Source organism: Odontesthes bonariensis, chromosome 7, assembly GCF_027942865.1.
Source record: "Odontesthes bonariensis isolate fOdoBon6 chromosome 7, fOdoBon6.hap1, whole genome shotgun sequence".
NCBI classification, from domain to species: Eukaryota; Metazoa; Chordata; class Actinopteri; order Atheriniformes; family Atherinopsidae; genus Odontesthes; species Odontesthes bonariensis.
The window spans coordinates 3,160,906-3,177,797 of record NC_134512.1 but is presented as its reverse complement, the minus strand read 5'-3'; positions in this window follow the sequence as shown (position 1 = coordinate 3,177,797).

Sequence of the window (16,892 nt, the reverse complement as noted above, 5' to 3'; positions counted from 1 at the left end):
ATCTGACCCAGAGGATGAATATTATGGGGTCTAACACTGAACCCTGCGGAACACCACATGACAGAGGTGAAGATATGGAGAGAAAGTCCCCATATGAAACTGCAAAGCTGTTATCAGTAAGATATGACGTAAACCAGTCCAGGGCAAAATGAAATGCCCACCCACTCGTGTAATCTCTTGATCAGTAGATGGTGATCAACAGTGTCAAACGCAGAGCTAAGGTCAAGGAGCACAAGTGATGAGCAGTATCCAGCATCAGAGGCCATCTGAATGTCGTTATGCATTCTTAACAGAGCTGTCTCTGTTGAATACCTTTTCCTAAAACCAGACTGATTTTGTTGTAAAGATCCAAATTCTCAATAAAAGCTGTGAGTTGGTTAGCCACAGCCTTTTATAATATTTAGGTAAAAACGGCAATTGTGATATGGGCCGGTAATTCTTAAAAACTGATAGGTTAATATTAGGCTTCTTTACTATACGTTGTATAATAGCTTGCTTACAATAGGATGGGACACAGCCTGTAGCAAGTGATGCATTGACAAGAGCTAATACAACAGGCCCGATGGAGGGTAGGATTTTTAGGAACAATGAAGATGGAATTAAGTCTAGAGGGCTAGAGGAAAGTGTGATGAGCCATAACTGCAGTTTAGGGGCTGTTAGTCTGACAGAAGAAATGTGGCACTGTGTGTCCTACAGTTTATTGATTGATGAAAGAAGAAAATAGTTCCACAAAGGACACAGGGCCTACTGAGTAATGTTCTCCTGCAAACTTTTAACAGTTTGCAGGAAATTGGTGAAATAATGTAAAAAAAAACATTATACGGGATGATGATACTTGATTAATAAACATACATTTTCAATTATTTTGTGATTGTTATAAGGATGCATTAAAGGGGAACTCCGGTATTTTCAACATTAAGCCTCTTTTCTGAGTCGTCTGCAATGTTTTAGAACCCCCCTCACCGCTTTTTTGATGTTTACTACTGTCTCCGGTATTTGCCTAATTTTGATTCATCTCAACCTGCTTCAGAACGGCAAGTCATATGCATGTCTTAAAAGGTCCGTAAAAGCACCATAAACGTCCGTTTTCAAAATCATCAACTCACCGGAGTGGTTACTGGTGTGCACTGGTAATCAGTGTTAATTTCGTTAAACGAGACGAGACTAAAAATGTTCGTTGACGAGCCTTTCCCTATGACAAAAGACGTGACGATGACGAGACTACAGTGTTCTAAAAAAACACAAACGAAAACTGTCATGAGATGCATTTCGTTGACGAACAATAACGAGACGAACATGCCATGCTAGAAATAAAAACTAAACAAAAAAAATCCCTTGTTTTCGTCGACCATATAATTTAGAAGATCCCCCAGAACTTTTGAAAATGATTAAATGTGTTTCAGCCAGCAGTTGACACGTCACGTTCAAATATGTTCGTATCAGAATGTGGTAAACCGAGTGAAAGTGCTTACATGCTCATCCAAGTGATGGAAACAGACGGTTGAAGCAACTAGGGTATGTGCTATTTCAGTGATGGACTCGCTTACATTTTAACATGGTGTCAGGTTTGACGACAGCACATTACGCTGTCCGGTAAAGCATCACTTGTAATAACTTGGTGGGTGAGTGAGTAAAGTGGTTGAGGTTAATACATCGCCGTGTTAGTTTGCTAGCATGGTAGGCTAACACCCATGCAGGTAGCATAGGATTCTCATGCTGCGTTAGTTTGGCGTTTTTTTTTTTTTCTAAATTGGGAAATATAGTGAACATAGTGGTAAATGAAGGAGTTAAGGAAAATTTCGGCAAAACATTTCCCTTCTCTCATATTGACTTTACCCCGCTTTGTATTACATGTTATTTAAACAGTAGGATTGCTTCAACAAGTTCTGAATCTCGTCGAACATGTAACACGACTGAGCCTTCTTCCAACATGACGAGCAATGTGCTACATCGTATTTGTCTGCAAGAACGCTGCCTGCGAGACAAGTTGTTTTAAAAAATAAAGAGCTACAACGCTAACTAGAACGTTGTAGCATAATAATTAGCCTACAACGTGACACAGAGGGTGCGCAACTCTGCGGTGACATCGCTGGGCTTTTCTAATATAAAGCGGAGCTGCACAGACACTTGCTGCGCGCGTGTGTGTGTGTTGCCGATGTAGATTGCCCTGCGATGCAAACTCAGTTACAGGCAGGGAGATGGCGAGATATGAGAATGAAGAAAGGTGTTGTGTCTTGTCTATATGAACAATCATCCACACAGCATGATTTATTTAGCACTGTATGTGTATCCTGATTTTATGTTTGTCACCATTATTAATACTTGTGAGCTATTGAATAGCGTTTTGTGAAACAAGTACAGCAAGTTTGGTAACAGCAGGTTTGGTGTTCTGGCTTCAAGTTGGAAAAAGTAATGTCCTAACTAGACAGGTTGATATCAGTTTGATTGACTTGGACTTGCATTGCAACTAAAGACTAAAACTAAAGACTAAAATGTTTTGACTAAAACTAGACTAAAATACATTTTCCCACGCCTGACTAAAACTAGACTAAAATGTTGAGGATTTTTAGTCGACTAAATCATGACTAACAAAAATTATTTGTGAAAAGACTAAAACTGACTAAGACTAAGAACGCACTTTGACACAAGACTAAGACTAAATTAAAAAATGGGTGACAAAATTAACACTGCTGGTAATCCATATCAAATTTCGTTGCAAAAAGTTGCTTCTGTCGTGTTTTATTTGGCAGCTCATTCATGCTCGAACTATTTTCTTAGCGGTGGCGGAGTAATATCAACGAACATCCAGTACAAAATGTCAAATAAAACACGTCAGAAGCAACTTTTCGCCACGAAATTTGATCTGGATTACCAGTGCACACCAGTAACCACTCCGGTGAGTTGATTATTTTGAAAACGGACGTTTATGGTGCTTTTACGGACCTTTTAAGACATGCACCATGCTTGCCATTCTGAAGCAGGTTGAGATGAATCAAAATTAGGCAAATACCGGAGACAGCAGTAAACATCAAAAAAGCGGTGAGGGGGGTTCTAAAACATTGCAGACGACTCAGAAAGAGGCTTAATGTTGAAAATACCGCAGTTCTCCTTTAAGATAAGTAGCTTTGGTGAAATCATTCTTCACTCTGTGGCATTAATACATTGCACAAAAAGAATGATGTATCAATAATTTAGAATCATGAATGGAATTGCAATGTGAGAGGGGAAGAAAATGAATACAGTGATCATGTGTTTAAAGGAAACCATGGAAAGCTTGACAGCATGTGTTACTGCATGTCATAACCTGGCTGAATTACTCTGGCCCTACAAGTCAGAGTGCAGCATCAGATCCTCAGAACTCCTCTGGCTGTTCCCACAAATGGACTTGTTCTTACTCGCAACTCACTACAAAGCTTGTCCGGGACCGTTATGGATTACTGTCTTATATAAGGTTTCCCCTTTAACATCCTCTACTGGTGATATCACTGTGATAGTCATAATTAAAAAGTCTACTTTGACTATCCTTCTTCTAATGAATCTGCGGGTCATGCATACATTTAATTTTCTACACTTATGACTGTGGAACCTCAGGATTGCAATGAATTGGATGGATTCCACCATCTGACGCAATTCCTCACTTCTAAATGGTCAAAGATAGTTGGGACCATACACTCTGACTTAACAAGTAGTTTTAATTCATCCCTTGACGTATAGTGAGAAGAAACATTTTCAACTGGACGGGATGGACAATGTTAAGATAGGAGGGACTGAAAGCTTTATTTCTGAAATTATTGAGGGTAAAGGATTATGACAGAAAATGTGTGACGTTGTGTGTGCGTTTGTGTCTATTTTTTTTCAAACACAAACATTATCTTTATTGCTGTTTAACCTTAAAAAAACTAAAGTCACACTTCAGGGTTCCTAATAATTCTTGACTGTAGGTGTTCTGAAGGTTTGGCTACACTGTTTTGCTGTGTTTTTATTTTGTCTAATATGTAATACTCTAAATTGTTAAGTTCATTTTTAGCTTAGCTGATCGTAAAAATAATTGTTAGTTGCCTACTTTACCTAAGATAAACCAAATGTTTCAGAGTTTTTCAGGAAGAGTTTTAGTAGACAGAGGAATGCAGAACTAGCATACAGTCTAATTTAGGGATAAGTAGTGATGTTATATGTGATATTATAAGATTTTTCCCTTTGGGATAAATAAATAGGTTTTTCATTTAATTGCATATGAAGCCCATCGATCTTCTTTTGTTTTGTTCACCTTTCTATCAAACATCATTTGTCCCAAGCTTTTCACAAACATCTCACTTTAATGCAATACATTTTTTCCGAGCAGTTAAGGAATGTTTTGCCCAACTGTCAATGCTTGGTCCATCAAATGGTCCTGCAGAGGAGCTGATCTAACAGATTTGTCATCATTTGTACGAACAAGAATGTTACAAATTCTATGGACCACCAGGAAAGAGAAGACAGGACACCTCTGGGCTACCGTCCGCATCTAACGATGCAGGCTGGTCCAGCCTCAGCCCACTGCAGGCCTGGAACTATTTGAGTTGCTCTCAGCTGCTGTTCCTGTCACAGTCTCAGGGGAACCCTCTTACTGTGTGTTCCTTCTGGGAGCTCGGCTGGATGTCTGAGGGGAAGCACTGCATCAAACCTATGGTAAAGGAAAACACTGAGCTCCTGTGACCTGATTTAAGGTTTGCAGAGCCGAGTAGAATGGGGAAAACAAGTTTGCTGGCACCTAACCAGGCTCATGAGGCACCTCTCACTTCTGACACTGGGTCAATCGGATCACAACCAGACAACTAAAAAGCTGGTCTAAAAAAAAAGTCATATTCCCTATGTAAAAATTAAAGAAGATGCCCTGTTGATGGAATCTACTATTTTTTCCATCATGTTCATGCTCAAATATGACATACCATATAATATGACAGGAGTCTTTCTTTTTTAAATTTATTTTGTTCCCAAAAGATACATAAAATGTGCCTTTTAACATTGTAAATTCTATCATTTGTCTCCTTTGGGAATGTTTACGTGCAATCCACATGTTAAAATGAGTTTCTTATTTTTTTATCTTCAAACACAATAACATAGGTGCTCTTCTTCTTACTATCAGTTGGTCCCCATATCTTTTCTATTGTGCATAAATGGAAAACATAAATGCAACTACGTTGACATACTGTAGCTGTCGCTCTATAGTGTTGTTAGATCGATTCTTTCAATGGAAGCTCAAGAACAAGCCGGAGGAATCTCAAGTTAAATAAAGTGTTTATTGGTGGTCACACGTCAAGCATATCAGCGCTGGGCTCAGTGGAACAGAGCTCCCGCAGGAAATCCGTCAGACTGAGCCTCGATTTCCGGGTCTCATTTGCATTTATAGCCTCATAGGTTGGACTCACACTCGACAGAGTATGATTGGACATGAGTAGGTTCAACATGCTTCGTCATATTCTCTGGATCAGCCAAACAATGTGTGTGTGTGAATCTTGCACCTGCTTTCCCAGGCTAATTGTTTTGTCTTCCCATTCCTGGATCACTTTAGGTCATCGTGGAAAAGTACAGAGACTATTTCATTCATAATGTCTAAGAACAAAGCCAATTTTAACAGTGTGGTGTACAAACTTATGATCACCCCTAACAATGTCACTTCAAGCAGCCATAAATGTCTTTGAACCTTTGTCTTTTTAAGTGAATGCCAGGTTTAACCTAATTTGTTTATCAGTTTACTTATCTCAGCCAAGTAATATACTTTAAAAAAAAAAAGCACAAAATTACTTGTAATTCAGTCAAGGTTAACTTCTGACATAAGGTCGCAAGAGAGCTAATCTTAATTAAGCTTTTCATACGGTGTAGGCCTGTAACCATTACTACTATGATCATCTTCTGTCAGTTTCTGTTGTGACTGAGAGTTCTGAGGTGAACACAGTTTGGTGTGTTTAAAGTGTGAAGAGCGACATGAGAGTGTGTTGACTCAGACTGCGAAGGCTCCTCAGGCCTGTGGGTTAAAGGGCAACAGACCACACAGAGAGACCGGCCACTTCATGTCACACACTCACACATAGACTTCACAAAGTTCACAAACGTTCAGTGTAATCTGAGTCTCATGAGGCTGTGTGTGATCTGCTCATCACAACATTGACTGCTGTGTAACACACACACACACACACACACACACACACACACACACACACACACACACACACACACACACACACACACCAGTGTGTTTACAGCTACCATGTGTGTTAAACACATCTACACAAACACCAAAAGGAAATCAAACCTATTTATCACTATGGTCATTCGTAACAATGATCCTATTTGATTTACCATAGAGACTCGTTTGCCTAGTTAACCTTATAATGTTTTTAAAGCTATGTTAGCTAAGAAGCAAGTTTCAGTGTTGATAAAAGTAAGAACCAATCTACTATTTGCATCATATACTGCAAGTTTTTTTAGGACCCCCTGAGGTGTCATCATGCAAAATATAAAGCACGTCGCACACATGGTTAAATTCTTATTTTGCTGTACTTATTATGGTGAATTACAGTTATCAAGTGGCATATCAAAAACCCAACCACAATCTTTTCCTTAACCTAACCTAAGTACACTGCTCAAAAAAAAAAAAAAAGGGAACTTAGGGAACACTTCCTAGATCTCAATGAATGAAATATTCCAGTTGAACATTGTTATTCATTACATAGTGGAATGCGTTGAGAACAAAATAACATAGAAATGATCAATGTAAATCAAAGTTATTCTGGATTTGGAATCATACTCAAAATAAAAGTGGAAAATCCCATTTCAGGCTGATCCAACTTACGTGGAAATTCCTCAAGACAAGTCAACATGAGGCTCAGTAGTGTGTGTGGCCTCCACGTGCCTGTATGACCTCCCTACAACGCTGGGCATGCTCCTGATGAGGCGGCGGATGTTCTCCTGAGGGATCTCCTCCCTGACCTGGATTAAAGCATCAGTCAGCTCCTGGACAGTCACGTTGGTGGATGGAACGAGACACGATGTCGCAGATGTGCTCGATTGCATTCAGGTCTGGGGAGCGGGCAGGCCGGTCCATAGCATCAATGCCTTCATCATGCAGGAGCTGCTGACACACTTCAGCCACATGAGGCCGAGCATTGTCATGCATCAGAAGGAACCCAGGGCCCACTGCACCAGCATATGGTCTCACAATGGGTCTGTGGATCTCATCCCGGTACCTAATGGCAGTCAGGGTACCTCTGGCTAGCATGGAGGGCTGTGCGGCCCTCCAAAGAAATGCCTCCCCACACAATTACTGACCCACCGCCAAACCGGTCATGCTGGAGGATGCTGCAGGCAGCACAACGTTCTCCACGGCGTCTCCAGACTCATGTCTGTCACATGTGCTCAGTGTGAATCTGCTCTAATCCGTGAAGAGCACAGGGCGCCAATGGTGAATCTGCCAATCTTGGTGTTATCTGGTAAATGCCAATCACCCTGCAAGGTGTTGGGCTGTAAGCACAAGCCCCACTTGTGGACGTCGGGCCATCATACCCCCCTCATGGAGTCTGTTTCTGACAGTTTGAGCAGAAACATGCATGTTAGTGGCCTGCTGGAGGTCATTCTGCAGCTCTGGCAGTGCTCCTCCTGTTCCTGCTTGCACAAAGGAGGAGGTAGCAGTCCTGCTGCTGGGTTTTTGCCCTCCTACCGCCCCCTCCACGTCTCCTGGTGTACCGGCCTGTCTCCTGGTATCTCCTCCATGCTCTGCACACTGTGCTGAGAGACAGCAAACCTTCTTGCCATGAGTTGCACTACCTGAGCAGCTTCTGTGGGTTGTAGACACCGCCTCATGCTACCTCTGGGGGTGAGAGCACTGACAAAATGCAAAAGTGACCAAAACATCAGCCAGAAAGGATGAGAACAGAGAAATGCTCTGTGGTCACCACCTGCAGAACCACTCCTTTATAGGGGTTGTCTTGCTAACTGCCTCTCATTTCCACTTGTTGTCTGTTCCATTTGCACAACAGCAGGTGGAACTGATTCACAATCAGTGCTGCTTCCTAACTGGACAGGTTGATTTCACAGAAGTGGGATTTACTTGGAGTTACATTGTGTTGTTTAGGTGTTCCCTTTATTTTTTTTGAGCAGTGTAATTGAGATGCTTAAAAATAAACAAACGCTGGGTCCAAAAGCGTAAATGACCTGCACCTGGAAAACAAATAAGCCAACTGCAATGTGGAAGGGTAGTTCTCAAGATTGTTGTTTCTTAGTCTACGAGTTACCTCGAGATCCAACCAATTTAAAATGATCACATCACTGTTACTAAAATGTGTCTTTCCAAAAGCTAAAAAATGATGTCTTCTAACTATTTTCAACCAACAATCTATCATCGAAACATGACACATTTATACATAATTGAGTAAAACAGATAGCTGTGTGGAAAAGCTTTAAAAAAGACTGCTACTTACTTTTATACCAACTGTGTGTGAAATATCTTATACAAATAAGAATGGGTTTACTCAGAAAAAACATCTTTATCCCTAGAGGTACTGTACCTGTTCCAAGAATACCTTAAAGGGATTGTTCACCTATTTTGACATGAAGCTGTATGACATCCAACATCATTTATGAACATCTTCTTACCCCCTGCTGCGTCCTGTGAGCCGAGTTCCGGTCTCGTTTTGGTGTTGATGAAGGTGGTCCGGCTAGTTGGCTGGGGTTTAAAAATTACAGCGTTCTGCTTCTCGAAACCATATGCGTTAAAAAGAGTAATACATTTGGATCACAAAATCATTCTCCAGGAAAAAGTCAGACCTCGCAATCGCTTGGCGCTATTTCTGCCTCCCTTCATATCACTGCCTGCTGCCGCCTGCCGACAGCCGCGCCTGTTACGCTGTTTGCTGCTCGGAAGTAGGGGACTGCTCGCTCTGCACTTCGGTCTGCACGCTCTACACGATCTATAAAATCTAACACAGAAATCTGATATTATGACGTGTGTATCAATGATATATTTTATCAGTAGCTTTTATGTGTCCCATTAAATTTAGTCAAACATGCTGATATTTAAATAATTCTTAATGGATATGAAAGGTAGACCTTTGCCGTTTTTCCGCCACTCCTCATTTTATGATGTTACGGTATTACAGTTCATTAGCCTATCAGATGAAATTAAATTAAATCAAATCAAATGGGAAAAAATACTGGGTGGTTAGCACCATTGCCTAACAGTAAGCAAGTTTCTGGAGGTCTTTCTGTGTGGAGTTTTCATGTTCTCTGGCGTCCTCTCACTGTTCACAAACATGATGATGGAAATTAGCCTTGGAGCTAAATCTGGCATATTTACATTTTATGTTTATTAATATGCAGAGTCCTGTCACAAATAAACAAATAACTAACTAACTGGGGATTCTAAATTGACACCAGGAGTGAGTGTGCGTGGTCAGTTGTCTCGTGTTGGCCCTATGATAGACTGTCCAGTGTGTATCCCGTTTTTTTCTGTTCTTATTGTCTGGTTTGTGCTTGTGCCATTTGTGCTCTTGTCTTTATAAGAGAAGTTGGTGTTCCTTTGTGTCTGAGTGACGTTTTGTTCAGACTGTGACACTTACTCTTAGATTCGATCAAGTAGATTTGAAATCTGCTTCAATCCCATATCCAGTAACAACGGTTTAAGGTTAACTATAACTGCTTGCTTCAGGTTTTTGTTTTCATCATGAAGACATAATTATTGCAAAATCTTCATCTTTTTGCATGATTAATAGCTGTCAGTTGATCATTGTGCTTCAGCTCTATGTGCCAGACTCTTTCAGTTTGCTGCCTTACATCTTTCCTGTACACAGTTTTTGATCTTTTTCATGGTTTCCCTCTCATTCATAGTGCATACTGTATACATAAGTATGATTATATATGTATATTAAATATTTAATTTTATGTCACTTCTATCCGAAATGTGCAGTTTTACGTTGGTACATTAATGTGTGACAATAGGAACATATACGTATAAGTACAATTGTTACACATATTAAGGTGTTAATTAAATAAAAAAATAAGTATTACTATTAAAAATACTATTTTGCATATATATATATATATATATATATATATATATAACACTGTAAAAAAATTGTTTGTGAATAATTGCTTTGTTTGTATGTTATGTTACTATGCCACAAAGACAGTGCAAGGATGGGTTCTAGTTGTTTTTAAAGAGCCTGTCTTTATGGAAGACAGACAGGTGTCCATGCCACACACACACACAAAGGCACATGACTGTCTGTCTATGTGCTACATACTGCAGCTGTCAATAGACACACATAGCTCCACTCAGACACTGTGGAGAACATGCATCTCTCCATGCACATCTTAGAGTAGAGTGACCATAGGCGGTTAGTCCATTGGGCAAGGTCGGGCAATTGCCCGGGGCCTCGTCCAATCAGGGGCCTCCTCGTCGTCACGTCACGGTATTCCTGTTTCCCTGCATTTATTATTTTAATAAATAAATAAAATAAATAAATTATTAATATTAGTCAATAATAGTCAATATACACATTTCTGGTCGACATGAGCATCACATTGCTAGGAGAATAATAAAAGCAATATAAGTAGGCTAAGCACGATTCGCGTGTAACTCCTCTCCCAACGACCACCTTGATGAGGCAGAAGAAGCAGTCAATCAAGACACGGATCATGACAGTGACACGGCCACAGAATCGGTGAGTGAAACTGAAACCGTTTCAGCTTACGAATGTGATGATGAGCAGAAGTGAAAGCCCCGGTGTTGTGCCGGTGTTGCCCCCGGTGTTGTGCACCCCCTCGCGGGAGCGAGCGCGCCCCACTCGTTTGTTCAGAAAGTGAAGCATTTCGCCTAAACAAACGCTATGGAACATACTATTCTACGATTTAATTATTTATGAAGGAGATGGAAGAGAAGAACATCTGTTGCTTTCAGTCTTTAAAAGTCTAAAGAGGGGGCGGTCGGTGGCGTAGTGGGTTAAGCAGCCGTCCCATGTACAGAGGAAGTCTAAAGAGTGTACCGATGTTCTTCTCAACACAAAACCGCGTTATAGCTAGCGAACGCAAAACAACACTTTTCTGTTCTGTGAAAATATATACCCCAGCCATACGTACAAAATGAATGGACTTGATTTTTTTCAAAACAAGGTGAATATATTTGACTTGGGGTTTCACAAGACTGAATATGATTCCAGCTTTTGTTGCAAGGTTCAAAAGTAAGTGCTTTTATTTGTGTTAACCTGTAGGCTATGTAGGTCCAAACAATATCCTGAATATCACTATATGAAAATGTAATTTGATCTATGCCTGATAGACAAGTCATAGCATCTGTGTGTTTCTCACCATTAAAGGACATATTCTCATATTCAATAGCTACACTTGTTTTTAAGAAATTAAATATTTTTCTTGCTGCTTTATAAGATAAAATACAATAAACCAATCCCTCATCCACCACTAACATATCTGTTATCAGACCTATCAAACTCATACATATATTGGCACCAAATTCATGCAGTTAAAAGTACCTAATGCTGAGGTCAAAGAAATAAAATTGTGCAGATGGGGAGCATTTCATGGCAGGCCTTGTGTTCCCTTTCCTGTGATACAGCATGTACCCCCTGCTTTTTTTTTCTCCCCTTGTCTTTTTGTGCAGGTCTCATCCACTTTAGCCACCACCACCATCCATGAGACTGGCAGGCAGGCAGGCAGACTCTCTCACTCTCTCACACTCACTCACTCACTCACACACACACACACACACACACACACACACACACACACACACAGCTTATATCCAGATAGTCCGACCGTGATCTTTATTGGGTCCAATTGTTTAATTTCAGCATTGAGCCAGTTGTGCTGCCAATTTATTTCCTAGAAAAGTATACTTGGAGGCAAAGAATCACCTATTTTGGCTCAAAATCCTGTAAAAGAGAGGTTGTAAATTAGTTAATACTTACCTGCTGTGTTTATATGCCTTTTAACAAGGATATACATTTCAGTATTTGTTTCTCAGTGTATATTATTTTTTCAATGATTTCCACATGTTCATTAAAATATGTGCATCAATACATTACTCTATGTCAGGGATGTCCAAAGTCGGTCCTCGAGGGCCGCTGTCCTGCAGGTTTTAGATGTTGCCCTGCTTCAACACACCTGATTCAGATTAAATGGAGCTCTTCAACAGATTGTTGAGTTCTACACAAGCCTGTTAATGATGTCTTGATCTGAATCAGGTGTGTTGAAGCAGGGCAACATCTAAAACCTGCAGGACTGCGGCCCTCGAGGACCGACTTTGGACATCCCTGCTCTATGTGTTTGAGTTAAGGGGGGCCTCAAAATGGTTCTTTGCCCAGGGCCTCAGATTTCCTAAAGCCGCCCCTGAGAGTGACAGATCAGTGATATTCAAATTATGAATAATAGTTAAGATAAATAACTGAACATAGTGTAACCCACGTCCCACGTAGCTATTTAGATGAACCCGCTGGATGTAGTAGTACGCTGGGCGGGGCCTGGGTTCAGTTTGGAATTTAGTGGCTTTATTACCTGCACTCTAACAACCTTACAAATAACTGGCAGTGCCTCCAATATGCTTTAGGAAGTATAGTAACAGTAAAGCTCTTATTAGGGTTTCTTTTATCAAACTAAATATTGAATTACTGTGGATAAATGACACAACAAGTATACTTTAAATGCAATACGACCAAATTGTCACAGCCACTGCTGCAACTCCAGGGCCAGCTTAAGTGTTTCTTTTCTTTTCCTGGTTTTTCCTTCCATCAGCAGGAGGGGATGCCATGCTGCCCTGACACATCAGTTTTTTATTGTTTGTTAATTATTCTTCCTTAAATATTTGGTTGCTTCCCCTTTTCTTTGCCAGATTGTTTTTGCATTAACTGCGTTATTCTGGTCTTCAAGAGTTTAAGCGTCTTGTTTCATGTTTTTGGAATATTGGATTATGTTGGATTACGCCATCCTCAAATAAATATACTTTTTGGAATACCATCTACTTGACCTGTTTCTGTGTCTCCGCTCCGGGGTCCTAGCTTCTCATCAGAACGTGACACAAATTTAGTTATTTTTCCAGTCCAAATACGTAAAACATAAATGCTCAACATCACTCATAAATGTAAATATGAATAAAAATAATACCCAAAATAAAAAACTTTTCTTATTGCTTTCAAGTCTCATAAGGTTTAAAGGTCACCTGTAATATCACAATAGCGTAACACCTTTAAACTTGTAAACTCTCAATAATATAAGGTGGGCCCACTCTCTCTCACACACTCTCACTCTGCAACCTAAACCCAAAGTGAAACACCTGTTGCAGGCCTGAGTTCAGGCTCGGGAGCGTTGAGGCCCAAAAACTGTAATTGCCTCTTCATTTGTTTACACAAGCAATGAAAACAAAGCGCACGTTCAAGTTTGTCAGTGCTCACAAATCCAGGGAATATTCAAAGGAATAGATGAGGGGAAACCAGGTAGTGGACAGCCGGTCGAGGGCAGTTAAAACAGCAGCGACAGTCCACAGCAAGGTTACATGGCCCTCAAATTGTCGGAACGGCAACACTTAATTTTCTATCAAACGTCCCGCCATTCCGACACTTTTTTCTTCCCATTGTCGGAATGGAGGTATGTTTTATTTTTTTATAAACATCCCGCCATTCCGACAATTCCTTTAATAGCCCATTAAAGCCTTTTTTTTTTTTTTAGAGGAACTCCACAACCTCACAGACCAACTGTAATAAATTTTTATCAAAATCCCCTGAAATGTCAAATATAAAAATACAGGTATTAATGTAAATCGGGCCAGTCTGAACCATGTTAGATTAAGCAGAAACACAGTGTCAGTGACCTGTCACAGCAGCCAGCTGGAGCGGAGCTCTCCACAGAGCGTCTTTTGCACTCTGGCATCATTATGCAACATTAATTATTGCAATTACAGACATCAATGACAGCTCACCTGTGTCGGACGTCCCTGTGCTCCAAATAAAACCAATTTCATATATTAGCCTATACCCAAAACTTATTTCTATTATTATTTTTATTAGTTTATTAGTTTTAAACCAATAAGTGAACAGTGTTTGTTGCTCCTTTTTGTGTAATAAACTATTTGAATATCATTAATTTGCTTTTGGAGTGCCTTTTGAAAATTACCAGGACTCATGGCTCATGTCAGGATCTGACGGTATCCGACACACCTACATGATGCTGTTACACACACACACACCAGATTTATAGTGAAATAGTAACAACAGCCCTTATGGATGGATCCTGAGTGCCATAATCTTTTATTTTCATTTTTAAAATCCGAAATAAGCCCACATCCACCTGATCCTCCCCTCTGACTGTAGATTTGACCCTTAAATCATCATTCAGTATCAATTTAATATCAGTTAAAACATCACAAGCTTTGAAGAATAACAGGCAGAGAGAGAGCGGGAGAGGCTTTAATTACGCTTTTAAAGACTGTATCACATCTGTACACATGTCTTAAACATGTAAAAGGCATGAACGGAAAGAAGGGACTGTTGAGTTATGGTGGGATGTTGGAAGGGGTGGTGCAACCCCCACAGCAGCACACCAGAAAGAGGGAAACAGTTCTCCAGTGGTCCAGAGGAGTAGGCCTGCTCCTATTTTACAGTCACAAATGTCCGTCTCCAGAATCACATTAAATCAGCGAAGCTGTTGCTAATAAATGCTAACCTATTGCTAATTAAGATTTAAACCAATATTTGCCTTATTGCTATTGCTAATCAATGCTAATTGTATTTCTGATCAATGCTAATTATGGCTAACGAAATGCTAACAAATGCTAATAATGCTAATAATGCTAACCAATGCTAACTATTGCTAATCAATGCTACTTAATGCTAATCAATACTAGCTTCAATGCTAATTGAATGCTAATTATGCTACTCAATGCTAATTATCGCTAATCAATGTTAGTGATTGCTAATCAATGCTAGTTATTGCTAATCAACACTAACTTTCTTGTTACCCAATGCTAATCCCTGCTAAACAATGATAGTTATTGCTAATTAATACTACTTATTGCTAATCAATACTAGCTGTATTACTAATGCTACCCAATGTTAATTTATTGCTAATCGAAAGTTCAGTTAATGCTTACTCTGTTTGAAGTGACTCAGGCTCAAGGCGTTGCCCCAACCTTTGCTCACATCCGGATGTTTCCGATCCAATCCACACACAATGTCCTCCACCAATCCAGATGATACAATGCACGTCACAGCTACGTCAATTCTGACCAATGAAATAAAAATATTTTTTGACCAATGAAATCTGAACACACCTCTAAATCTATCTCCAATGAAACACGTCTGAGACACGTAACTTCTAACCAATAAAATATGAACACACCTCTAAGCCCGCCTCCAACGAACCACGTGAATTCTAAAAAATGAAATATGAACACACCACTTAGTCTACTTCCCAGGCTGTTATTAACTCCTCCCAAACATAACAATTGAACCACACCCCAACTCAAAATGCCATTTGTCACACTTTTGTAACAAGTTAAGAAAGAGGAAGAAATACAATCTGTCCAGCCGTGGACAGGAAGAAATACAACCAAAAAAAAATACAGAAATAACAATTGCACTATTCTTCACCTCAAAATGGCGTTTGTTAAGAAAGAGAAAGAAATACAATTTAACACGCTGTGGACAAGGAAAATACAGACCAAAAGATACTGACACAATGCATAAGCGAAAAACTTTCTTTATCAGGAATGTTAACATTCACGTACACTGACGTGATGAATCAATGGCCTAGGGACAGAACCTCTCCCCTAGAATTGCGAAACCACTTTTCACTCGACTGATAACAACTCCGCAATTAGCACATTACCTAAAGAAAACTAATAATTATTGCAGTTCAACCATAAATTGCCCCTGGAAGACACAAGGAAAGAAAATGTGATTACGCACGAACATCTGTGAGTGTAAAACCAGCACAAGAATGTCAAGGACAGAGCAGCGCGCCTCCACACAAGCAGCGTGCCCGCGCAGCACCTCGCTCTCCCCCTGAAATCCAAACACCTTCAACAAGTCCGTTGAAAATAGAACTTTAGAAACTTAACACAAATCACAGCAGTATTCGATAATTCAATAATAACAAGATGCACTCAACCAAAATACACAATCTTAAAGAAATCAACACTCAGCGTTTAAAAATCACAGCTCATCACTGTAACAACACCTTATTTCAACAAACTATCAATGCGGCAACTATAACAATGAAGCAAATTATAACAATTATTTAGCCTAAGATTATAAGTAAGACGTTGTGCTAACTCTATGTGTTAACTCAAATAACTAAAACTACTCAAAAGTCAAGGGATGAGATGAGTTGGAACCTTGATTCCTCACACAAAATAACTTTTTCTTTTCTTCTTTTTTTTTTTTTTAGATTCACATAAAACAGCAGGATTTCACACACATTGACAGACAAAGAAAGACCGGTCACATACACTCACACCAAGTCAGTCGATCAAAGTTTTGTGTCAGTCACCGTTCAAATCTTCACAGTTTTAAATTATCAATTTCTTTCATTTAGACTTTTAATTTTTCAGGAGATATTGGTGTAGGCAATATATGAAATACAAAATGTGTTTTCTCTACAAGCCTTGTGATATGGTCTCTTGACCAAAGCAACAGATGCTGACGTGTACTTATCAGCTTCCCTATGACCTCTTATAATAATCTCCTGTGGCCAATTTATAAACGAATTTGAATTTTCTTCTCAAAATGTCTTTATACTGAGGTCTCGGATAACTCCAAAGAGTTCTAAGCAGATATAAAATGATATAAACATATATATTTAAAATGTGCTCGTGTAGAACTGGAATTGACTTTTTCGGAGTTTTCTTGAAC